A 26,935-nucleotide genomic window follows, 5' to 3' on the forward strand; every position below is an offset into this window, starting at 1 on the left:
AAGGACAGATGTCGATGTTGGCATCTCCTTGACCTGGAACAGTTCCCATGTTTTGAAGTCTTTACCCTTTACATCCCCTCATTATAACTGAGCAGACTATCTGTCACTAGGTTCAGACTTTTTTCAGCTACGAAATGATCTTTTAAGTTCTCCAGCATCCTGATTCACCTTGTATTGAAGGGACTAAGCTCAGGCTAAGCTGACTCCATGACAGACTGCAGCACAGTAATTCAGGAGAGTATTTCTAAATTGCTGTTTCCCAGAAATGAGAACCCAGATCCAGGAACTTGTGGTCAGCCAACCACAGCCATGGCAGCCAATCCAAGGACACCTTGTCATCTGACCTGAAGTAAGAATAGGTAGCTGGAATGAGTAAGCAATACCTGGGAAGTCCCCTGAGCACTAAGAATTACAGAATCAGTTAGACCCCTAAAGATACAGTTAAGTAATCAAGGTAAAAGGCCACATACTGCTTCCTGGAATTCCCCTAACTGACAATAAAAGCTGGGCCTTGAGGTCCACGTAGGTATCTCCATTCCTGAATCGGGACCCCTGCATGGAGGAAATTCTGCTGAATAACTACTATTTGAGTTTGGAGTATCATTCTCCAGTGTTTCTCAGATCCTTACATTATCTATATGAATTCAATATTTAATCTTGTCTCAAGCAAATTCTATGGCTTAAATTCATTTCTCAAACATTTCAACTGTGGAAATTCTCACAAACTTATTTAAAACCTGCAAGATTGAATACAACTTGAAATGGTTGATTGGATGTCGATTGATTGATGTCTCCTTTGCTGTATATAACATTTCCCTGTTCTCTATTATATAGTTATTTATAGTTTCATTTTTCTTGTCTTAACATCAGGGACATAGATAATCTAGTCTGTTTCACTTTAGTCTTTATTACTTCTAGATTATCAACTAGTCCCTTTCCTGTCTCCCAAATGCCTCGTGCATATCATCCCATTTTATATCCAATAACTTTCTACTTTTGTGCATTGTTGATTTGTTTAAAAGAGTCCTAGACCTGGAACATGCTTCCTTCCCTAAGCACTGGTTCCAAAATCAACAATGCTTTTTAGTATCCAGAACCACCATGCTTATGTTCATCCTTCCATGGCACCTCTCCCCATCTGTGAATTGGTTGTGACAAGGACGGCCATTAACCGAGAGTTTAATTCTTTCACCCCACAAACCTATTCAGATTGTTGACAGTGAGCTAGGTACTATGCTAAAATATGTTGCTTTGTGTATTAATCAACAGTCTTCGGCTTTCAGAAACTTACAGTTTAAGGAGGAAAGATTCAAACTTGTAATTATTTTAAGATGTTATAACTGTGTAACTTTGTCATCATTTCAGCATTAGAGGTCGCCTCTGTTTCATTACAGTAGCTCAACCATGCACAAATTTGCCTGTTGAGAGATAGTACTCATGAACGATAACTATATATGAACTTACAAGCAATGCCAAAGTTGTTACTATTTCAAAAGACTTAATGACGATATGGGTTTTGATATATAACAATGGAGTATACAGACAACTACACATTTCCTTTGACTGTCATATGACAGTGACACAAGGCTGCCCTCTTGAGCAAACAGCTAGTTTTGATGGCAGATGGACTAACAAATGCTTTATGAGTAATTTTACAAAATTATATTATAGCATTAGAATTATAAAAAAGTCTTAGATCTACTGACTAAACTTTATACTGTTATAGCCTTTCATTAGAATATTATTGAAAATAGATAAATAAATAGATACATTTTTCTGCTGTATCCATAGGGGATGTAGCAATAAATGTTAGGTCAAGACAACAGTGGATATCAGGATGATAACTACTCAGTATTAAGAAGAGATTCCGAATTCTTGTAATAGATCTAAAGGAAGTCTTTTGAAACTCCTGTTGATTAGTGAAATTCAACTGCTATTTGCCATCCTGTCTCTTAAAGCCAACAAAATATTACTGTGAAAATCAAATTGTGATGTGAAAGTGGGTTTTTTGTGTTGATGCAGACCTAAAAGTTGCTGGTACCAAACTTACTTTTAAACACCTTAAAGTTTAACGAAAAATATAAATTCGTCACTTCTCATATAGCTTGGGGAGTGGGAGCAGTATGTTTCTAAACACAGGCTGCCTTAAATGAATTCAGCATTTACACAGCTCAAAAAATGAGTACACATCCAGGCATCAAGGCATCCAGGCAATGATCGTACTACCCATGCCCTAAGCTCAGCCACTCCACAGAGAAAAATGAGGTCATGAGGAGAGGGTTAAATTATCTGATGCATGGGGCAACTCTTGCCAGTCCACATCTCAGAAATCTGTTCTGATGGAGGGAACTGTGTAGGATCATCCCGCAAATCATTTCCTTATTAACAGTTATAAAGAGGAGCTCGTTTCTACCATTAGACTAGTACTTTGAAAGTGAAACAAAGCAGTGTATTTGATCTAAAAATTAAGCATTACTTATGACAGGGTTTTGCTTTTTGCTTTTCTTTGCTTTTCTTTGCTTTTCTTTGCTTTTCTTTGCTTTTCTTTGCCTTGCCTTGCCTTGCCTTGCCTTGCCTTGCCTTGCCTTGCCTTGCCTTGCCTTGCCTTGCCTTGCCTTGCTTTGCTTTGCTTTGCTTTCAGGGAGATGCCTTGAATTCCAAATGATATGCTCATAATTTACTTTTGAATTCAACCCCACTCAACTTTTCAGGATATAAACAGAGTACATCAAGACTGTTTGCCATAAGAGCACACCAGTGGCTCCTAGGCAGGCTCCTGATGGAGCTCTTATTCCTCTCTAAAATAGTGTAAGTCAGTCTGCCACTCTCTTGATTTATCTCAGTATTATCTCCCAAGTTTCCATGAGAAAGAACATTGTTAAAAAGTGTTTTCTAACCAAAATTCCCAAACTCTGCCACAGTCTTCCCATAAAACAATCCCAAAGGCCCAAAAATCACATGACCATGTTATCACAACAATCGTCCCACTTCTTGGTATCCCTTTTCTGTCATAGTTACTTGCCTAACTGCTGTGATGAAGTACCTGGCAAAATCAATTTCAGAAAAGAAAGGATGCTCTTGGATGGTGCAGTCTACTATGGTGACAGGAGCTTGGGCAGCTAGTCACATTGCTTCCCCATTCAGGAAGCAGGCAAGGTCATGCTCAGATCTTTTCCTTTTTTTTTTTTTTTTTCCTTTTCCTTTTTAATTCAACCTAGAATCTCATTCACTCACATATGGCAAGTCTGAATGAACCTAATCTAGAAAATTTCTCAGCAGTTCTTTTTCCTCTGGAAAAGAGATCGTTTTGTTCTCCTAGGGGAGAGTTGTCCTTTGTGATATTCTAGAGCTCTTTGGCTGGTCCAATAATATTAGACATTATTCTATCAGTGCTTGAATAACAAATTTTTTCTGGAAGATTTTAGAAATGGAGTCATGGGTGTCTGTAAAAGCTGGTATTTGAAACCCACTTTTTAGCTATAATTAAAAGGATTGACTTAGGAATCCAAGGTTCTTAAACATGCCCACTTTGCACCAGCCCATTGCAAGAGAGACGTAAGAGAAGAGTACTCCCTGTAAATCCAGGATGTGAACACATCGAGTGTCCTGCCTGCAAGCCTCATGTGTATAAACTCCACAGCACTAGTGAGGAAATGAAAAGAACCATCGACAAGCAAGCCTGGCATGTCAAGAATCAAAGGTAGCTTAGTGATATATGGAAAGACATCAAGTGATCTCCACCCTCCAACCATTGTGAAAAAAGTTGTATTAATCAGGGCTCTCTAGAGTATCAGAACTTACAAAATGAATGAATATATGGGATTATTATATAAATTATTATATTCTATAGAAATATATTATATAAAATATATAACAATATATTATATAAAATATATGGAACTTATATAAAAGCTATTTATTAGAATGACTTAAAGGTGGTGGCCCAGCTAGTCCAATAATTGCAGGCTGTGAATGGAAAGGTCAAGCACCCAGCAGTCTGGAATAGAAGCAAATCTTTCCACTCCAAATTAATCAGAAATCCCTCGCAGGTGTGCCCTCCATTTGGGGGTTTTAGTTAATTCCAGATATAGTTGAGCGGACAACCAAGAATAGCCATCACAGAAGGGAAAAATGAAATCATTCCCTTTCCGTGGCTTTAATGGTAATTTCTTTATATTTGTTGCAATGGTTTTGTTTGTTTTGGAGCTGGTGTCCAGAGAGTTCTAATCACACTCCTCATCTCATTACAGAACCCGTCAAAACACTCTTTTAGTCAACACCCCACCCTTTTCCCTTCTACTTACGTCTACCACATATTTCCTGATATTCTCCCACTGTCTACACTTGTCACTGTAAAGGTTAAACACTTTAAGCCCCAGTGTCAAAATTCCTATCTAATTTCAAAGAAAAAGAATAAAAGAGAACAAGAAAAATTCTCACATAAAACTATGGTGACAGACCTTGGCTCTGAACAGTCCATAGCACATTAAATTTAAGGTAATAAATCAATATGAGGGAGATGTTCTGAAACCTATTTAAGTTTCTTTCATGGGATATCCCATTATATATAGATGAGAAGAAGCAGGTGAAATGGAACTGGGCAGTCTCTATAATTTTTTTTTAAATATTTGTATTTAGACTCTATCCTCATACTCATCTGCACATGAGAAGAAATCCTTCTCTTTATTCAGATTTCAGGAAGTTTACATGAGAAACAAATGAATTTAGTGAACATGAGCCTATTTCATTGATACATGAAAAATTCTAGTAGGTTGGAAATAAAATATATAAAAATAATAATTATATAATCTAAAAAAGAAAAATCATGTTAATGTAATTGGGGTCTTTTTCTTCCCCCAAATTATCTTCTCTATGAATTCTGATCTTAAACACATTTTAAAATAGAGGAAAGTATTTTATTTTTAAAACTAAGCATGATTAGTATGAGGCTTTAATACATTAAGACTAGTAACAAAAAAAAAAAAAAAGCTTTAGATTATAACACAGCTGCTGCATGGCCAGTAATTAAGAAAAGCACTTTGCAAATAGTTACAGATTAAAGACAATTATTCAGTAATGAATGCAAGCAACTATTTAAAATGTCTTATTTAATTGGTTTGGCATTTGAAACTAAAACTCTAAAGGAGAATTTTAAATAAATGTCATTAAAATAGAACTTAGACTTCTGAACTAATTTAAATGAAAATTATTCAAAGTGTCTAACAGTTGTGGATCATACTGAAGTTGGGCTTTGTGTTTTCGTGAATGGGGACCAAATAAATGATGGACTTAGTGCCCAAAATTATTCAGTGAATAAGTGTGGTCAGCAATGTCTATATAATGTAAAGCGATCTCAATGAAAGTCAGTATTCGCAATCTCAGTATATTAACTTTGCTTATAATGTTATGAAACACATTTTATGTCATAAAGCGTAGGGGAGACCTTAAGCTTCTTTTTCCAGATTCCCGTAGATGGATGGTAATATTCTGCATATAAGTAGTGGATAAAGTGGCATTTCCTGAACGCTGTGGACACACTGAGGGAAGTGTTAGAGGAGGAACTGGGCATAGAATGGCATTGATTATGCCCAATGCAAATGAAGCCAAACTCAGTTTAAAACTGAGACTAACATGCTAGACTCCTGTGGAGGGCTATGAAGGCCTCTACTAGCTAGGCAAGAATAATTACTTTCAACTCTTTTCCGTAAAATCCATTCTGGTGACCTGAAAGCTGGCCTGATTCAACACCCATTGGAAATGGCTCAAAGGAGAAATGACCCTAACTGCTCATGAGATGCCAGTCTTTTTCTTTGTTCTTACTACCTCAGGTCCTTTCTTCTTATTCTGTGACCTCAGACAGCAAAGGAGAAGCTTGCCTGCCATCAAACTAATCCCCTTTCCTCTTCCTATGCTGCCTACAAAGCTACAGAGAAAGGCTGATTGATCAAACATAGCAATTTGGGAGTTAGCTTAAATCCAGGACAAAAACAGGCAAGCCCGTTTAATACCTGTTATAAGAGGGTCACATGGACTTGAGAAGGAAAGAAGCGTGAGCAATGAAAAGCAATCGATGATGCCAAGAATCAATATTTGCATGGCTTATAACAGAGAGGTGGAAGGAAATAGAAAGTCAGTGAGAGATCCATTAGTATTCTAAGCTTTCATCGTGCTAGAAGAAAAATAGGACATATTGAACTTGTACCTTTCCTAGTAGGAATACAGGTTAAATTCAGAATAATTTATATGCTAATAAGGATTGTTTTGTAGTATGAAATGGCTCATATAGAAATGAGCATTCAGGGGTAAGGTTACCCAGAGAAAAAAAGGGGCCTATATGGTGCATCTTAAATCTAAGGCATTCACAGGGGAAACCTGAAATGCTCTAGTCAAAAGCTACAAAGAAGCCCAGTGCAAACTGTTTGGGACAGCAGAGCCTTACTGCATCCTTGCAAGGATGTGAATCAATGAGAGAGCTTTGTTAAGAGGGATGTATTAAGCTAACTGCATCCAACTACTGTAACACCAAGGAGGTGCTGAAGCATGGAGGGTAAGTCCATGCTGTCCCTGAGATTGTCCCAGTCAATGCCTGACTATACAGCCATATTCCACCCAGTGCCTTTTCTTTCACAGTTCTAGGGAACCCCCTGGGCATAGAAGAGATGTTCTAGGAGTGATGAAACAGTCGTAACATCTTACCAAGGCACTCTTCCTTTTATCTTTTCTTCCTCATGTATCACTACACATTGTGGGAATGCCCCCTCTCTGCGACTGCTTTTTCTCTGGAAGTTTTCTCTCAACAAATCATTACTACTTCATTTTTGGTGGTTTTTTTTTTATTTCTCTTGTCTTTTTCCAGTTTGGGTGTGCAAACGTGCATGCTTGTGCTTGTGGTGTGTGTGTGTGTGTGTGTGTGCATATTTGCATGTGTTGGGCACATGTGTAGGTCAACTGGCATGTGTATGGCAACATGTCAGGTTGATGCTGGGACTCATCCTTCCATATTACATCTTACTCAATAAGGCACTGACTCTTGGAGTCAGACTACGATTGTGTGAGGCCATATGGCAGGGTTCCCTAAGCAAACCCCGAACTCACAGATACTCAGATGTGGCTAGTATAGCTAACCAGGCTAGCTCTCTCTGGAGATCTACCTCACTAGGAAGCTAGAGCTACAGAGGTAGCTACTCCCATCCAACATTTAAAGGGTTCTAGGGATCCAAACTCCATGCTTGAGTAGCAAGCCCTAACCACGAAGCTATCTCCTTATCCCCCAACCTCATCAACATTGTTATTGGTCTTGTCACTATTTTAATATTATTTATTGTACCATTTTATTGTGTATATTCAGTGTATACAGTACTCTGTTACATAAGAACATTGTCATACCTTGAAATGTTTGATACTTATTCTGTCCTCATGTCACCTTCTGGAGGACTTTAACATGCACACAGGATGATCTGACAGAGCCTATTTTGTCAAAGGCAAAGAGCCACAAGGGCTCTCCATGACAGTGTTAAAGATTACGTGATTTCAATACCACTCTTCAGTATTAACCCAATTCCTGTCTTGTTCTATAACTGACTTGATATATTAACCACATTTTCATCTGAAAGTCAAAAACACTAGATAAAATATTTTTAAATATGTTCTTGGTTCCACCAATGACCTGAACCTTTAAGGAAAACTCTCAAGAGTCCTTAGCCTAAATTAAAATTTAAGCTTAAACAACTACAAAAGAACCCAAATTAGCTTTGCCCATGTAGATATTACGAGGCTTTGTGAATCTGAGCCTTGGTTTTCATAAAGAAGGAAATGTGCCACAACATCCTGTCAAGACCCTAAGAAATATCACTGCTATAAGTCACTAAAGCTGCCTCTTTTAAACACTTGATAATCCCAGAATAACAGCATAGATGTATAACCACAACCACTTGGGAGGCTGGGAAAAAAGAATCAACTTTAGGACCAGCCTGGGCTGTCTTTGGATCATAAACCACTCTAGATCAAGGGTGACCCTCAGAGATTCAGGGTTAACATTGCCCTAACCAACATCCTTAAAAGTGTGGACCAGAAATTGAAGAAAATGCCATCCAAAGACTGTTCCACCTGGGGGGGTCCATCCCATATACAGTCACCAAACCCAGACACTATTGCAGATATCAAGAAGTGCTTGCTGACAGAAGCAAGTCTCTTGGTATAGCAGTCTCCTGAGAGGCTCTGCCAGTGCCTGAAAAATACAGAGGTGGATGCTCACAGCCAACCATTGGACTGGGCATAATGATCCCAATGGAGGAGTTAGAGAAGGGACTGAAAGAGCTGAAGGTGTTTGCAACCCCATAGGAAGAACAACAATATCAGTATCAATATCCCAGAGCTTCTAGGGACTAAGCCACCAACTAAGGTGTACAACCAAGGAGGGACCCAAGGCACATATGCAGCAGCGGATGGCCTTGTCAGACATCGATGAGAGTAGAGGTCCTTGGTCCTGAGAAGGCACAATGTCCCAGTATAGGAGAATGACAGGAGGGGAGACAGGAGTGGAGGGGTGGGTGGGAGATCACCCTCATAGAGGCAGGGAGAGCACACTCATAGAGGGAGGGGGAGAGGGCATGGGATAGGGGGTTGCAGGGGAGACAGGAAAGGAGATAACATTTGAAATGTAAATACATAAAATATCCAATTAAAAAAGAAGTCCAGAGGACATGTGCATTACTCAAGATGGTGGCTGACCACTCCGGTTCTAATGAATAGGGAGGCATAGTCTCCAAGATGATGTAAGGCACTGTCCCGTTTTTGTTTAGTCTGTTTTGTTTATCAAAACAGAACAACTAAAGAAAAAATTAAATATGTTGCCTATGCAAGAGAGAGTGACAATCCAACCTTGTCACAGGACAAATGAAAGGAACCCAACTTTATGGCACATTTGTTTTGAATTCTCATGAGTATCAATCAGGTAGAATTTTATTTGATATGGTTCTAGGGTGATGCTTCTAAGTATTTGGAGAAAACAACCAAAAAAATAAATAAAACAAAGTAACAAACATAAAACCCAGGTCTCCAAGAAGAAATGCATCAAGCCTTTAAAGCTTTCACAAATGAAGGGTTAACACAAACATCCCAGTCAACATGTACTCTCCAGAAGAGGTATGCCTGAGAACCAGGGCAACAGTGGACGCAGAATGAGACTGGCAGAGACTGAAGACACAGCTATCAAACAGAGGCTATAAAATGCAGCTTTCCTCAAAGTTTGCAAGAATGGAATTGTATGGAAGGCTAGGTAGAAACAAGGCTTGAGTTTTTAAGTAGAAGATACGATATGCAGAAATGAGAGGCTTGCAAACTGAAGAGGATGCCGATGTTGGGGAATCATCCTTGAGGGAATCAACTAAAGCAGAGAAAAGAGAAAGGGATGGATATAGAAGATACTCATGCAGAGAACTGAAATGCTGTGACAAATGTAATACTTGAAACAGTAAATTGAAAGCATCCTCTAGACATGAGTGACCTAAGATTCCAGAAGGACTACATATACTTTCTTCAGCTCACACAACCTTTGAGGGATCATACAATCCCACCCAGGAAGAAAACTTACACAAAAAAAGGACAGTCAGAAGTATTGGTGACTTCTATATTTACTGGCTCATGTCTTTTCAGGGTCCACCACCTTGGAGGCTGTGTCTCCCTATTCCTTAGGACCACAGTGTTCAGCCACAATCTTGAGTGATGCACATGTTCATCAGACTTGTAAGGATGCTGGTGAGTGTGGTGTTGAGGCTGGATCTCTGAGAGTCACCCTTGAGCTGGTGTGGTTTATGATTCAATCAGGCGGCAGGTTTATTCATTTTGAGATTTGTGTTTTAGACTTTATTTAAGGCATTTTCCCCCCACTGAGGCTTCTGCTCTGTGCTGATGAATGAAAGCTTAAGAACTAAAATGATTCTCGGAGCCATGTTCCATTAACACAGGAGTGCCACACCTGTGCCCCATAAATCTGTCATGCCCTGCTCCCAGGGTAGTCGTGGTGACTTACAATATTTGGCTGGTGGCATGCAAGGCTTATTGATATACCTTTTTTTTGTCCTGTGGTCAAACTTGATGTTCTGTTTTTATCTCATAATGAATTGCTGTTAGGACCACCTTTTATCATAACTTGTGTCAACCAGTGAATAAACCCAGGGCTTTGTTCACAGAATAACATGAATGGATTTCAGGTGTGAGAATGGACCCAGGCCCAGGGAAAGCACCTTCAGGCCCTGGGACTAGACAAGAAGCTGTGAGAAATCAGTGTATACTTTTCAGAATAATGTTTGCTCTGATACAAATTATTTCAAACCTTAAGAAATATGCTTTCAACAAGGCATGGAAGCAGACACCTATAATCCCAACACTTAGGCGGAGGCAGGCATATCTTTGTGAATCTGAGTTCATCCTCGTCTACATAGAGAGTTCCAGATCAGTCATGGCTATATAGACCCTGTGGCTATATAGACCCTATCTCAGGAGAAAGAAAGAAAGAAAGAGAGAAAGAGAGAGAGAGAGAGAGAGAGAGAGAGAGAGAGAGAGAGAGAGAGAGAGAGAGAGAGAGAGAGAGAGGTGGGGGGGAGAAAGTAGAAAGGGAGAGAGGGGGAGGGTTTTTTTAATCATTTAAGTGGGGATAGCTGTATGGTATTCCTTGCATGTGCTAATTCATATCATTTGATTTTTAAAACTGTGCTTGGTGAATAAGCCCTTAGTCATCTTTTCATTTTTCCTAAAGCCTTGATTTAATTAATGTAAAATCCACTTTAGCCAGAACGGGTTTTGCGTGAGGCATTATATTCTGAAAGTTAAAGCATGATATCACAAGGAAAACAAATTGCCATGTATGCAAGCAGGAAATTAACCAGCAGAAGGAGCAGGCAGTGCCGGCATATTTATGTGCTCAGAAACCCAAGGATAGCCGGGCAGTGGTGGCGCACGCCTTTAATCCCAGCACTTGGGAGGCAGAGGCAGGCGGATTTCTGAGTTCGAGGCCAGCCTGGTCTACAAAGTGAGTTCCAGGACAGCCAGGGCTATACAGAGAAACCCTGTCTCGAAAAACCAAAAAAAAAAAAAAAAAAAGAAACCCAAGGATTTGGCTCTGTGTTTTGCTTTTCTCTTTCCCACATGCGTGCGATTCAGATTAGGCCCTCTTCCAGACAGGAGCATGTCAAATTTTCTCTGCTCGATGCATATGAATATCTGGTTGTTACTTTGAAGGTGGTAATTACATTTTCTTCACAAATGCAACAAAACTAATCATTTTAATATTCATCGTTTATAAAGCCAAATGAATTCTTTAACGTAGTTTGCTTTCTAGATCCAAATAAGGTAAAGTGTTCTAGTACTCCTAATAAAAGGTCTCTGTTCAGTATATAGGAACATAGTAAATATTATAAAAGTAAACAAGTCACTGTTAAATCCCCATACTGAGAGTTTAAATGGAAATTAAACATCTAATTAATTGAAAGGCTGGGGAAATGGCTTAACAGGTAAGAATGCTTGCTACAGAGTATAAGAACTGAGTTCAAAGCCCCAGAAACCAGGTTAAAGAGTCAGGCATGTCCACATACATAGCTCTACCCCAATGCTCCAGGAATAAAAACAAGAAGATTTGGGGGACCTGATGAGTCAGTCCAGCTTCAAGTTCAATAAGAAATCCTGAAGCAAGGGACTAAGCTGAGGAGTAATAGAAAAAAAGACACATAACATCCACCTCTGGCTTCCAAATAAACAGAAATAAGAATGCACACACATACATACACATACACAGAGAGACAACGAGAGAGAAACTCAAATTTTTTCTTTAAAAGTAAAAAAACTAACAGTTGGAACAATGATCAGGACTGTAACTTTCTTTTGTTCTTATTTGAAATATGAATAAATAAATACATGAAAAAAAACATACTAAGTGCATTATATGTACATTTATTGCATTAAATGTGTATATTTTATATATAAAGCATAAGAAATCGAAGAAGATCTCAGAAGATGGAAAGATCTCCCATGCTCATGGATTGTCAGGTTTAATATAGTAAAAATGGCTATCTTGCCAAAGGCAATCTACAGATTCAATGCAATCCCCATCAAAATTCCAACTCAATTCTTCACAGAGATAGAAAGGGCAATTTGAAAACTCATTTAGAATAATAATAAAAAAAACCTAGGATAGCAAAAACTGTTTTCAACAATAAAAGAACCTCTGGTGGAATCACCATGACTGACCTCAAGCTGTACTACAGAGCAATTGTGATTAAAAACTGCATGGTACTGGTACAGTGACAGACAGGTAGATCAATGGAATAGAATTGAAGACTCAGAAATGAACCTACACACCTATAGTCACTTGATCTTTGACAAGGGAGCTAAAACCATCCAGTAGAAGAATGTGAATTGATCCATTCTTATCTTCTTGTACAAAGCTCAAGTCAAAGAGCTACACATAAAACCAGAGACACTGAAACTTATAGAGGAGAAAGTGGGGAAGAGCCTCAAAGATATGGATACGGGGGAAAAATTCCTGAACAGAACAGCATATGTGAATATATATGCAGCATATTTACAGAGTATATATACATAGGTATTTTGTAGTATATACAGTATATACAGTATATGTATATATATATATATACATATATAGTGATACTATATACAGTATACTCTATACAAAATCTTGTATTACTACATACTGCATATGATTTTGAATAAATACAAAGACTGGTACTATAGCTCAAATATCTACTTTACCTAATGCTTGAATGCCTCTCTTACATTTTTTTGCCTAAGCATACACAGCATTATACATTATACACTGATGTTTCCTCTCAAACAAAGCAACTGGATCAAGCTCAAAATTAGTGGAGCCATTTCACGTCTTTCTAGAGACATGCATATCTAGCCTCTACAAAGTGAAGCCATGTGAAGAGGGAGAGTTGCTGTTCTAACCTCTGTGGACTCCTTTTAAGAGCCTGGTGGGATGAAGACTCCCAGAGCTGCAACAGTGACATGCTGATAAGTGTCTGCTTTGTGTGCCTGATTTTTCAGAAATCTAGGTCATTGGTCCCATCATGACCATCTCTCCAGGTGTTTGATGTAAGGACTTATAAGAAATGAAATGTTCCAGGAGGATAAGAATAGTGATTAATGCAAGATAGAGCTCTGTCTTCTGCAAGGCTTAAATAAGGCTTACAGGGATTATAGATATTTCTTTCCATGAGTTTAACTTTCAAAGGTCATAGATATTTTTGGAAATTTTTCATATCCTTTTAATTATCATATATATTATTTTATCCATAAATAAAGATTCTTGGGGTTTTTTAACAGACTTAATTCACATTAGTTTTTTTTTTTTAAGTATAAACCCTCTGTGGTAACCACTGCTGGAGCCTGGGTCCTGTGAACAAACTCTGGTGTGGGTTTTCCCAAGATGATCAGTGAATTTCTAATAAAGAGACTTTGTGAATCCAGTCAGGTAGCTGTAGGTATTGGAGCTATGACATCAAAGGTGGCCTTGGTAAAGTTGCCCAAAGTAACCATGCAGCCTCTGGCTGATGTGTAGCCATCAATACTGGTCATCAGGGGTAGCTTCTTGATCACAGGGCAGAGACAATGCCAGTGAAGGAATGAGATGCACCAACACAGAGCCATAGCAGCCTGTCACCTTGCATGAAACAGTGTGAAGCTAGCCAGTTTTGTTCTCCCGTAGCCACTCCATACATGGATGAAGGAAAGCTTGGCCAAGATGATGACTCCCTGGACAGCAGTGGCTACCTCCTTGGAGCACCAAGACCAACATGACTCCAATAGTGGCAAAAGCCTTGAACCCGTCCCACTAGCCAGCCAGAGTCTGCTCCTGCACTGGCATGATCTTTAGAACTTCATCCTTTAGGGATCCGCCCAGGAAAAAAGTCAATATTCTAGGATGCCTTAGTGGGGAGGGAAAACAGTAGATCTCTTCCAGGGACTTGATCTTCATGTCCTGACCAAGCTGCCCAGCGTGATGATGGGCATCCTTGTCTTCAGCTTTACCTTCAGGAACCCTGCGACCTGAATCAGGACCTTGGCCTCTAAGACCTCTGTGGTCTCCTAATGCTGAGCCCCCAGGTCCTCCAGGCCCTCCAACTGCACCAGTGCTATTTGTTTTTCTAAAGAAGTGATTCTTGTTGAATGTACTTATAAATGTAAAGTTCCTTTTAAATGAATGGCTATGTACCAGGTGTTTGGTTTTGTTTATTTAGAGTGAACCATCTCAGAGCTGCTAGCTGCCCTAGCTGACACAAAGATGTTTTATTAATTTATTAATTAATTTTATTAATTTTTATTAATCCTTGTTTTTTTCCTCCCAGCCCCACATTTCCAGATAAAAGACTCAGACTCAAAATATATTTACAAAAATCATGGCCATATAGGTAGGCTCTTCTCTGACTAACTATAACTTGAAATGTCCTATTTATTTTAGCCTATATTTTGTCCCATGGCTGGTTACCTATGCTCAGGTACCATGAGTCCCTCTTGTTACATCTTTCTGGCAAATCTCCCTTTTAGGTTTTCTCCAGATTCCTTTGTCTGTCCCAGATGTACCACCTCTATTTTCTGACTAAGCCATAGGCCATGGGCTTTTTAATTGACAGGTGATGCATTCATACAATACACAAGATGTTCTCTCTACAATTAATCATGAAAGCTTGGCCTCAGCTTAGGCTTTTCCCAACTAGCTTTATAGTTACATGGGCCCATGTATACTAATCTATGTTCTTCCATGTAGCTAGTTACCTTCTAGTAAATCTCCTACCTCAGTGTCTGACCGTTGAATTTCTCCCCTGAGACTCTTTCCCAAAGTTTCTAACTCTGTCCAGAAATTCCACATATCTTCTTCTGCTTTACTATAAACTGTTCAGCTCCTTATTAAACCAATCAGAAGGTGATGGAGAAGGTGTTTACACAACACTAAGACTGATAGTGCTTCGTACATAATGTACAAGAGATTATCCCAACATTTATTATAGACTCACCTTACTGATTAAATCATTATTAATTTAGTTGTCTCATCTTCTAGACTTCAAGAATGTCTATGCTATAGATTATACTATACAAGTAAATATGTAATTTACTGGTTTATGTTTATCATTGAAATGCACTTGTGTTTATAAATGTGTATATGTATCTGGAATGAACCACCTGGGGACTACTAAGCATTCAGGTGCACATTTGGGAGGGTAGCAAATGAAGATGGTATGTAAAATGTAACTTTTACTCACCAGACACAATTGTCATCTCAAAGACTTACTGATGAATAAACTCACTCTTTCTAGCTCTTTCTAAACTCTGGCTGTCTGGCTTAGCACAGCTGTTCAGGCTCAAACTCCTCTCCAAGCTGACTAGTTCAAATTGGCTTCTCTTAACTTCTAACTGAACTTCTCTGCTCAGAAAAACTGCCTCTAAACTCCAAAACAAACAAACAAACAAACTGATTGCATGAACAGAACAGAACTGAACTATAGTGCACAAAGTCAGTGACCTTAACTGCACTAAACTGAACCGTAGTCACTAACCGGCTCCTCAATTAGTTGTCACTTTCAAACATGGCTGATTCGTTCTACAAACTAACCTTTATTAAAGGTGTGTACTAAGGATGTGACTGTAGTCCAGCCAGATATACTGCAATCCAGGACATGTCTGCATGTAATCTAACTGGATCATATAGACCTAGAAAGTCTTTGGATGTGATCTCTTGCCAGAGCAGCTCTGTTGCTGGGTTAAAATTCCTCTACAATGGTATGAACTGTGACCACAAGCTGTTTGGGTCAGGAGGCCCACTAAAGTCTAGGTAGCATGGGACATAATGTGAAAGGGGAAGGATATGTTATGCTCATTTTGTGAGCCCCAAAAGACCACCAACGAGCTGATTCCAATGCAATCACACATGAGTCTTTATTCAAGCTCAAGCTGGGGCCACACCATCATCACTGATGCAGCAGGACAGGAGGGTGAAGCCAAGAGCCGAGTTTCAAGCAAGCATTTATATAGGCAAGCAAACAGGCAAGGGGTATCCAGTTTGATACCATCTGATTGGAGAGCTATTATGGAATTTGTTGGCTTTTGAAATGATTGGCTGATGCTGGGAGCCAAACCATAAACTTCCATAAGTAAATATCTATAGGTACAACTTGATTGGAGGTTGCTAGGGAGTGACCTGGGGACCAGTGTTAGGTGTAGGCAGGGTGGTTAACTCCAGTTCAACCTTAGGTCAGGTTCTCTATGATGGAGTCTCAACCCAATATAGAGTTGCTCTTGTCTCTCAGGCACAGTTATCAGGATCAGCTAAAACTCAAGACTGAGTGATAAGCTTTTTAAATGAGAAGCTGCAGCTATGGTGTACCAAGAAGAGAAGGCACATGGCATGTGCAGGCAGGAGGTGGAGTATGATAAACACTGCTGCATGGCTCACTTTCTTCTATGTATTCAGTGACTATAGCCTATGGCCACCCATATGATGTCCATATTCAGATTGAGTTTTCCATTTTCACTTACTGTTTCTAAGAATACCTCCACAGACACAGAGGTATATTCAGAAGTGATTCTAAACCCCTAGAAACTGATAACCAATATCAACCATCACAGACAGTGTATAAAAACAAGTAGACCATGTAAGCAGAGAAAGAGAAAGTCAAAGGAAGAATTTTACTTAATGCTATAAACAAAATCACTCCAACAGAATGGAAGAATGTGCTTGATGGGATAATTCAGACTGAATATACCTGAAGAAATGAGTTCTGTTTAACTATGGCTCAAGAGATGCTTCCTAAACCAAAAACAATGAGATGGGCTGGTGAGATGGCTCTGGGAGGTAAACATGCAAAGCCCAAGTTGGATCACCAGGGCCCTTGTCATGGAAAGAGAGAATCAAAGTTGTTCTGTGACCTCCATACATACACCTTGGCATGCATGCTCCCACCACCACTAAATAAATGAAAATTTAATTTAAAACTTTTAAAAGCAAAGGCTAAAAAGTAAAGCAGGGGAAAAAAGAATATCAAAAATATATGGGGTTATAAAAAATATGTGATATATTCATAATGGAAATTGAATCCCAAAAACAGATTATTGGAAGAAATGATATGAGAGCTTTCCTAAATTAGTATTGGCACCAACATACAGCAGGTGAGGGCAAGTCAGAGAATACCAAATCAAGGTAGTGCCCACACATGTGCACAGAAACTAATGAGAGCAGTGCCTATGTACATCAAACTACAGAAAATTAGGGAGAAAAACTCCTGAAAGAAGAAAGAATTTACTTCCCTTGTGATATATCATTGGAGAGAATTGCATCTAGCTTCTCAGAAACCTTGTGGTCATAATAAAAGTTATAACAGGGTAAACTTTTTTAAACAGTATTGTGGGAGGAACCAAATCACTCTTCAGAAGAGGAGGGAACCATACCTAATGCCGCAGAGAACAGGAGTAATTAAAGGGATCTTCTTATAGAAGAAAGAAACTCAATTTTGTTCATAGATAATATGATTACCTATGTAGAAAATTCAAACTAATCATCCAAACCAGTTCCTGAGTTAATAAGCAGTTAGGGCATAATTACAGAAGAAAGTTACAACAGCGAACTCAATTACTTTTCAATGTGCCAACAGTGAAGAACTAACAGCAAAGATATTTGAAATTATAAGTTTCTTTCCTGAAAAAAGACAATGTCATGAGAATAAAAGGGAAAGCTACACATTGAGAGAAGATACTTGCAAAGATCTATTCTGATGAAGGACTGTAATTCAAATATATAAAGAACTTCAAAAACCAAATAATTAAAAAGTAAACAACCCAGTTAAAAACTGGACAACAGCTATATGTCCTAGCAGTATGGCTACCTAAATAAGACATAAACAAGGATGACAGCAATAGAGATGCTAACATAGAAGAAGGAAATTTTATAGGTCTCCAACCCTAGACAATGAATTACAAGCAACAGAGGAGTGTTGAGAGTAGGAGAAATAATCTATAAGGATGGCTAAAATCCCTAACACCAAAGCCACAAATTGATAACAATGACATGAACCACATCAATGCTCACTCAATATTGATGCAAAAGAAAAATGCGACAATAACTTTAAAAGTCAGGTATGGCCTTATAAACTAAACATTCTCTTCTAGATCCTACAGCCCAACATACATCATCCACTGGTATCTATCTAAAAAAAGATGAAAATTTATGGTTACACAGAATCTTCATGCAGAGATTTACTTGTAGTTCCTAAATCTTGGAAGAATCAAAATATCCTCTGATATAGACTGGGATTATTCAGTATTAAAAAAAAAATGGTGCTGTCAAACTGTAAAAGTATTGAGACAACTGAACTTATGTCCCTGTTAATAAGTGTAAAAAAGTAATTTGAAACTATTAAATACTCTGGAGTCCAGCAAAATGAAAGTCTAAAAAAGTCAAAGCTACCTAGATAATAAGAAGATCTGTGGTTGTCTAGGGCTGTACGGTGAGAGGAGCAAAGACATATGACACAGTACCTTTTACAAAGTTAAAAAAAAAAAAAGCTCTGTGTTATTAAAGGCTAGAACTGTGTCATTACACATTTGTTGAAACCCTAAAGATACAAGATTAAAAAGAAACTCTGGGCTGAACTCTGGGTCTTGAGTGACAACAATGTGTATAGAAGTTTCCTTATTTGTAACAAATGTACCATTTTTTTCTGGGAAATGTCGGCAGGCAAATGAGGTTGCTTGTCCAGCTATGGGAGGAAGAGGTATTTGTGTATTTTCCTCTCAATTTTGTTATAAACAGAACCCTCTTTAAATTATGGATTCTTTTGAATAATCCTAGTAGCAAGAGTAAATAACAGAGACATCTTCAGTAGAAGTCAGTGGAAACCATTTTTAAGTATTTCTTTGATATTCAATTTGCCTCAAATAATACCACAGTTATTGCCCTTTCTGTTCCATTATTCTTCAGTTAAAGAGGGTCATGGCAACCTCCAGGGGGGTAACATCCTCACTAGTGACTCTCCTGGCCTGTATATCTATTACCCAGAGACTTTGGCATGTGTTTTCAGATTTCTCCCACCTTCTTCTGTCTATATCTCTGCTTGGAACTTTTCATTTGTTGGTGGCCCATCTTTATATAACATAGGTAGGAAGTCTGGATTTTGCCTGAGATATCTCTCATTTTTGTATTTTATACATTATATTCTAGATATGGCCTATATGCTTCTAGAATTAGCCTACTCCTTTCCGCATTTGACCAAGATATTTAAGTTTGGCTCACATACTCACATTCCTGAAATAACATTTTTAAGCTGAGTCCCTAGCAAATATTTCTGGCTCTCAATTAGAAATGCTACTTTTATTCTGTTGGCCAGAATTCTGGGTGAGTTAATTGTTCTGTCATTGATAGAGGACCTCATCTCTATATATACTTGACATTATTTAAGAAAGTATTGTTAAATTTATCATTATCAGAAAAGAATAAGGCATTCTGTTATTTGTGGCACTGTGTTAGATGTTTTATAAAACTAGATTTGACAGCACCGATTCCTATCCTTCAGATAGTTATTTTATAATACAAAAAGTGGGTAGAGGAACACAATTCAAAATAAGAGCCTACATTAATGGAGAGGCAAGCAATTCCTTATAGTTATGGTTCAAGGACTTCTGTAAAGGTCCACCAGGAATGATGGATGCTAATGCAATATCCTTCCATTTTAAAGAACTTGTTCAATGTCTCCATCAGTGCTTCTATGAGACCAGTGACTCCTATGACACAGCAGTGGGACTGGGTTTTACTCCTAACTACACTCCTCTGCCTGTCCTTACCCTCTCTGCTCTCTGATTTGTCCTTCTTGGACTTGCAGAATATATCTCTCTTTGTGGTTCTCAGATTCAAACTAGGTGACAAATGCTATGTGTTATATATAATTCTTGAAAGTAAGTGACAAATTTAATTAAGCATCATAGAGAATAGAAGGAAATGAATCACTCAGCATGTGAGCACCATTTCAGAAATTATTAAATCCTGTGCTTATCAATATATATGTGTATATCATTTTCAGTCATGTGTTACATGGTACTGGTTAATATTCACAGTGCTGCTATGACAAAGACGGGAAGATAGTTTTATTTTTGTAAAAGTGTGGTCCTTAGGTGTGAGAGGAAAGAGAATTTGTCAAGAAGAGTGAGGGAGGTAGTTTTGTTTTGTTTTGTCTGTTTGTTTTTGATGATTCATTTTTTTAATTTAAATTTTTAAATTTTATTTGTAATTTTTAAATTTTGTATTTTGTAATTTTTAATTTTAATTTTATTTGTAATTCTTTTTTTGCACTCCATATTCCATTCTTGGTCCCTCCCCATCCACCCTTTCACTGCTCTACATTCCACACCTCCTCGCACCCCCACTCCACCTGACCTCTAAACTCCCTGGGACCTCCAGTCTCTTGAGGGTTAGGTGCTTCATCTCTGAATGGACACAGACCCGGAAGTCCTCTACTGTATATGTGTTGGGGGTCTCATATTAGTTGGTGTATGCTGTCTGTTTGGTGGTCCAGTGTTTGAAAGATCTCAGGGTCCAGATTAATTAAGACTGCTGGTCCTCCTACAGAATTGCCCTTCTCCCAATTGTCTGTATGTAGAAGAATGAAAATAGAGCCATATTTATCACCTTGTCCAAGTGGATCAAGTACCTCAAACCAGATACACTGAATCTAATAGAAGAGAATGTGGGAAAGAGCCTTGAACTCATTGGCACAGGGGGAAATTTCCTAAACAGAACTCCAATGGCTCAAGCTCTAAGATCAAGAATTGATAAATGGGACCTCATAAAACTGGAAATCTTCGGTAAGGCAAAGGGAGGTAGTTTTGTTATTCCTTAGTCAATTCCAGTAAGTGGGAAGGCAAGACTACATGGAAGGACACATTGTGGTTTTTTTCACTTTTTTTGTTTGCTTTTTTTTATTTAGGAATATAAGAGAGGATATAATACCATGTTGGACCAGAAAAGTATGAGAATTACACTAGCCAAAAAGAAAATGTATGAGAATATCTGAGGTTCTGGCTTGAAGAAGTCAGTAAATTCAAAAATAAACTAATTTTAAAAACTGAAAAATATAACAAATAACAAATAATTGTGTAATACAGACAATAAAATGAAAATCCTTTATTCTTACAGAATAGAGTATTTCAAGTAAGGAAAACTTGAAGTATGTCATAGAAAGACTCAAGGCAGCTATGACAGATATAAGCAAAGGGTTAAAAGGAAACAGTGTTTAAAGAGTGATGGGCTAAAACAGCATCAAACAGCATAATTGTATATTTTATACCATTAAAATATAATGGCAGAATTGACAGATTCATAGCGTACCTAATAGGAGATGTGATATTTAATAAATTTTCTTGAAATAGGAGATTGTTTTAAAGGGGATCAATAGAAATGATCCAGTGTGTTAAAAGAATGAAAAAATGATGAAAAATTAACTGTATCAAAAATGTTTGCTGTTCAAGAAGCACATTAACATATTGGAAAAATAGCTGTGGGGTTGTATCATAAGAACTACTAAAAATTAGACTCAAAATAGAAGCAATTATATTTAGAATTTTGTAATAGAAATGTAAAGGAGAGCATGATAGAAAAGGACTGTGAAACCAAACATGATTATTTGAAAACCATTTGAAGTGATAAGGGAAAATGAAAATACAGGTTACCAAAATGAGGAATAACAGTATGCTGCCAATATAGGGCCTAAGGATAGCAAGAGGGACAAGGGCCTATTAAGAGATTATAACCAATAATTATGTACCCAAAACTAAGAAAAATGGGTTAAAATGGCAATTTCTTTTTGTAGAACATGATGTTACTATTTCAACTGTTAATATTCAACAAACAGAATAATCAAGATATATTTTGTTGTTATGTCTCCCTCTTCATTTCTGGTTTTATTAATTTGGATGCTATCTCTGTGCTCTCTGGTTAGTCTAGCTAACGGTTTGTCTATCTTGTTGATATTCTCAAAGAACCAGCTCCTGGTTTTGTTGATTCTTTCTGTAATTCTTTTTGTTTCTACTTGGTTGATTTCATCCCTGAGTTTGATTTTTTCCTACCATCTACTCCTCTTGTGTGTGTTTGCTTCTTTTTGTTCTAGAGTTTTCGGATGTGCTGTTAAGTTGCCAGTATATGCTCTATCCAGTTTCTTTTTGGAGGCACTCAGAGCTATGAGTTTTCCTCTTAGCACTGCTTCCATTGTGCTCTATAAGTTTGGGTATGTTGTGCCTTCATTTTCATTAAAGTGTTTAATTTCTTTCTTTATTTCTTCCTTGACCAAGTTATCATTGAGTAGGGTGTTGTTCAGCTTCCATGTGTATGTGGGCTTTCTGTTGTTTTTGCTGTTATTGAAGAACTGCTTTAGTCCTTGGTGATCTGATAAGGTGCATGGGATTATTTCAATCTTCTTATATCTGTTGAGGCCTTTTTAGTGACCAATTATATGGTCAATTTTGGAGAAGGTACTGTAACATGCTGAGAAGAAGGTATATTATTTTGTTTTAGGATGAAATGTTCTATAGATATCTGTTAGATCCATTTGGTTCATAGCTTCTGTTAGTTTCACGGTGTCTCTGTTTAGTTGTTTCTGTTTCTGTTTCTGTTTCCATGATCTGTCCATTGCTGAGTGGGGTGTTGAAAGCTCCCACTCTTATTGTGTAGGGTATAATGTGTGCTTTGAGCTTTAGTAAAGTTTCTTTTATGAATGTGGGTGCCCTTGCATTTGGTGCATAGCTATTCTGAATTAAGAGTTCATCTTGGGAGATTTTTCATTTGACTTGTTTGAAGTGTCCTTCCTTATCTTTTTTGATAACTTTTGGTTGAAAGTTGATTTTATTCAATATTAGAATGGCTACTCCAGCTTGCTTCTTGGGACCACTTGCTTGGAAAATTGCTTTCCAACCTTGTACTCTGAGGTAGTGTCTACCTTTGTCACTGAGGTGCATTTCCTTTATGCAGCAAAATTCTGGGTCCTGTTTATGTATCCAGTCTGTTAGTCTATGTCTTTTTTGAGGGGTTGAGTCCATCGATGTTAAGAGATATTAAGGAAAAGTGATTGTTACTTCTTGGTATTTTTGTTGTTAGAGGTAGAATTATGTTTGTGTGGCTATCTTCTTTTGGGTTTGTTGAAAGATTACTTTCTTGCTCTTTCTAGGGTTTAGTTGCCTTCCTTGTGATGGTGTTTTCCATCTATTATCCTTTGTAGGGCTGGATTCATGGGAAGATATTGTGTAAATTTGGTTGTCATGGAATATCTTGGTTTCTCCATCTATGGTAATTGTAGTGGCTATTCCTGGTTGTCAACTTGACTATATCTGGAATGAAATACAATCCAGAATGGGAAGGCTCACCAGTGATCCTAATCTGGACGCTAGGAGATAGAAGTTTCTGACCAGGATCTTAGTATGGAGATCTTGAGGCATAGTGTCCATGAATTCCAGAAGATTAAGACAGGGAGATCTCTGACTTCAAGGTCATCTGGGAATAAAGGTGTGGTGGCATCTTCTGCTGGAGACATACATAAGGACATTGGAAGAAGGAAGGCTCTCTCTCTCTCTCTCTCTCTCTCTCTCTCTCTCTCTCTCTCTCTCTCTCTCTCTCCCTCCCTCCCTCCCTCAACTGCTTGCTGTGTTGGACTGAGCAACTGCTAGATCCTTGGACTTTCATTCACAGTTTCTACTGACCATTGTTGGGAGTTAGACTGCAGACTGTAAGTTATCAACAAGTTCCTTTACTATATAGAGACTACTCATAAGTTCTGTGACTCTAGAGAACACTGACTAATACAGTAATTGAGAGTTTTGCTGGGTATAGTAGCCTGGGCTGGCATTTATGTTCCCTTAGGGTCTGTATGACATCTGTACAGGATCTTCTAACTTTTCTAGTCTCTGGTAAGAAGTCTGATGTAATTCTTATAGGTTTGCCTTTATATGTTACTTGACCTTTTCCCCTTACTGCTTTTAAAATTCTTTCTTTGTTTAGTGCATTTAGTGTTTTGATTATTATATGATAGGAGAAATTTCTTTTCTGGTCCAGTCTATTTGGACTTCTGTAGACTTCTTGTATGTTCATGGGCATCTCTTTCTTTAGGTTTGGGAAGTTTTCTTCTATAATTTTGTTGAAGATATTTACAGGCCCTTTAGTCTCGGAATCTTTCTTCTTCTATACCTATTATCCTTAGCTTTCATCTTCTCATTGTGTCCTGGATTTCCTGGATGTTTTGTGTTAGGAGCTTTTTGCTTTTTGCATTTTCTTTGTTGTGTCAATGTTTTCTATGGTATCTTCTGCACTCTTCTATCTCTTGTACTCTGTTGGTGATGCTTGCATCTATGACTCCTGATCTCTTTCCTAGGTTTTCTAACTCCAGGGTTGTCTCCCTTTGTGATTTCTTTATTGTTTCTATTTTCATTTTTAGATCTTGAATGGTTTTGTTTATTTCCTTTGCCTGTTTGATTGTGTTTTCCTATAATTCTTTAAAGGATTTTTGTGTTTCCTCATTAAGGGCTTCTAGCTGTTTACCAGTGCTCTCCTGTATTTCTTTAAGGGAGTTATTTATGTCCTTCTCAAAGTCCTCTATCACCATCATGAGAAGTGATTTTAGATCTGAATCTTGCCTTCCTGATGTGATAGTGTATCCACGACTTGCTATGGTGGGAGAATTGGGTTCTGATGATGCCAGAAACCTTGGTTTCTGTTGCTTATGTTTGTAAGTTTGCCTCCCTTCATCTGATTATCTCTAGTGTTACTGGCCCTCGCTATATCTTACTTGAACCTGTCCTTCCTGTGGTTCTGGTTGTGTCAGAACTCTGCAGAGTTCAGTTGTGTCTGTGATCCTGTTATTCTGTGATCCTGTGATCCTGAAATCCTAGGTGTGTCATAGCTCCTAGGAGTCATGCTACTTCTGGGACCCTGAGATCCTGGTGTGACCAAACTCCTGGGATCCTAGGATCCTGTGATCCTGTGGTCCTGGGTATGTTAGAGCACCTGGGAGTGGATCTTCTTCTAGGCGTTCAGGGTACTGGCCTAAATAGGAAGGAATGGGCCACTGATAGGACTGAGTCCCTGGGTGCCCGGGTCCTGCTAGCCACAGTTATTCCCAGTGTTGGGACAGATGTTGTGTCTTCCTCACCTTTGATCCTATGATCCTGGGTGTGTTATAGCACTTGGGAGTGGAGCCATCTCTGGGTGTTGTGGGACTGGCTCTGATCCTATAATCCTGTGATTGTTAGAGCACCTGGGAGTGGATCTTCCTCTAGGTGTTGTGGGACTGGCTGTGGAGTCGACACCCAAGGTCTGCTCAGGGCACCAGTCCAGACAGGAAGGAACCCCATGCCACTGGTCGGGCTGAGTTTCTGGGTGCTCAGGCCCTTCTGGTCCCAGTTACTTCCGTTTTTGGAGCAGATGTTTGTGTCCTCCTCAACTCTGATCCTATTATCCTGGGAGTGTTAGAGCTCCTGGGAGTGGACCTTCCTCTGGGTGTTGTGGGACTGGCTGTGGAGTTCGCACCCAAGGTCTGCTCAGGGCACTGGCTCAGACTGGAATGCGACAATTTTTTTTTTTTTTTTTTTTTGGTTTTTCGAGACAGGGTTTCTCTGTGTAGCCCTGGTTGTCCTGGCACTCACTTTGTAGACCAGGCTGGCCTCGAACTCAGAAATCCGCCTGCCTCTGCCTCCCGAGTGCTGGGATTAAAGGCGTGCGCCACCACGCCCGGCTCGCGACAATTTTTTAAAAGGTAAAAATTTCAAAACTTTCTCCAAAGCAAATAGAATAAAAGCTTATGTTTGTGATGTAAAGACCCACACAACAGTCTTTCAGCACAAAATAAATTACAAGTTCTGAAGCATTCACTGTGGGGGAAGATTCGGGATTTACAAAACAGGACTTTTCAGGAAAATAACTGAAGTGAATAGATTCTACTTCATTCTATGAAGGAACTATTGTTCCAATAATATTTGAATATGATATTGAGTAAAATCTAAAGTCATTAATGGAGATAAATGCTAAAATCTCTTTTAGAATAATAGCAAATAGAATCCAAAAACACATAAGAAGGGTTGTGTACCATGAACAAGTAAAATTTATCTCAGATATTCACAGTTTCTATAACACTAAAAAGATATATTTTTGTTTTGGTGAGTGTTTTATTGCTTATTTTAATTTTTTGTGTTTTAGTTTTTGAGAGAGAGAGAGAACATAAGATTGGGTGTATAAGGAGTTGGGAAGGATCTGGGAAGAGTTGGGGGAGGAGAAAGAATATGATCAAACTATAGTATATAAAATATGTTTAATAAAAATAAATATAGCTGGGCATAGTGGTACACACCTTTAATTACAGACCATGGAAGGCAGAGACAGGTGGATCTCTGAGTTTGAGGCCAGCCTGATCTACATAATGAGTTGCAGTACAACCAGAGCTATGCAATAAGATCCTGTCTCCAAAAACAAAACAAAAAAATTAAATTAAGTAATACACAGTATTTAAAAAGGGTAGGTTTGACATTCACAGTGAGTTTTAACTTATTTGGCAAGGTACAACAGTTATTAAACATTATAAATATGCTCAGCTGGTTAAGATGGTAAGACTATTTCCTTAATTTGCCCCTTAGGGAATCTGTAGGTAGCTCTAAGGCCAGCATTATCCCTGATGATGAAAGACCTATTATTTTTCTGTAAGACTGAAAACAAAACAAGGCTTTCTACTCTTCTTGCTTTTATTCAACCCATACATAGAATTCTAGTCAGTGAACTAACAGAAGAAAAACAAATTCCAATTATCTTTATGGTCAGATGACATTTTCTCTGTAAACATGAAAATTCTCAATAATCGATATACAAAAACTAGAATCAGTAAGTATATATTGCAAGGTCACAGAA

This window comes from Mus caroli, unplaced genomic scaffold, assembly GCF_978045245.1.
Source record: "Mus caroli unplaced genomic scaffold, Mus_caroli_1 scaffold_7, whole genome shotgun sequence".
Classification (NCBI taxonomy): domain Eukaryota; kingdom Metazoa; phylum Chordata; class Mammalia; order Rodentia; family Muridae; genus Mus; species Mus caroli.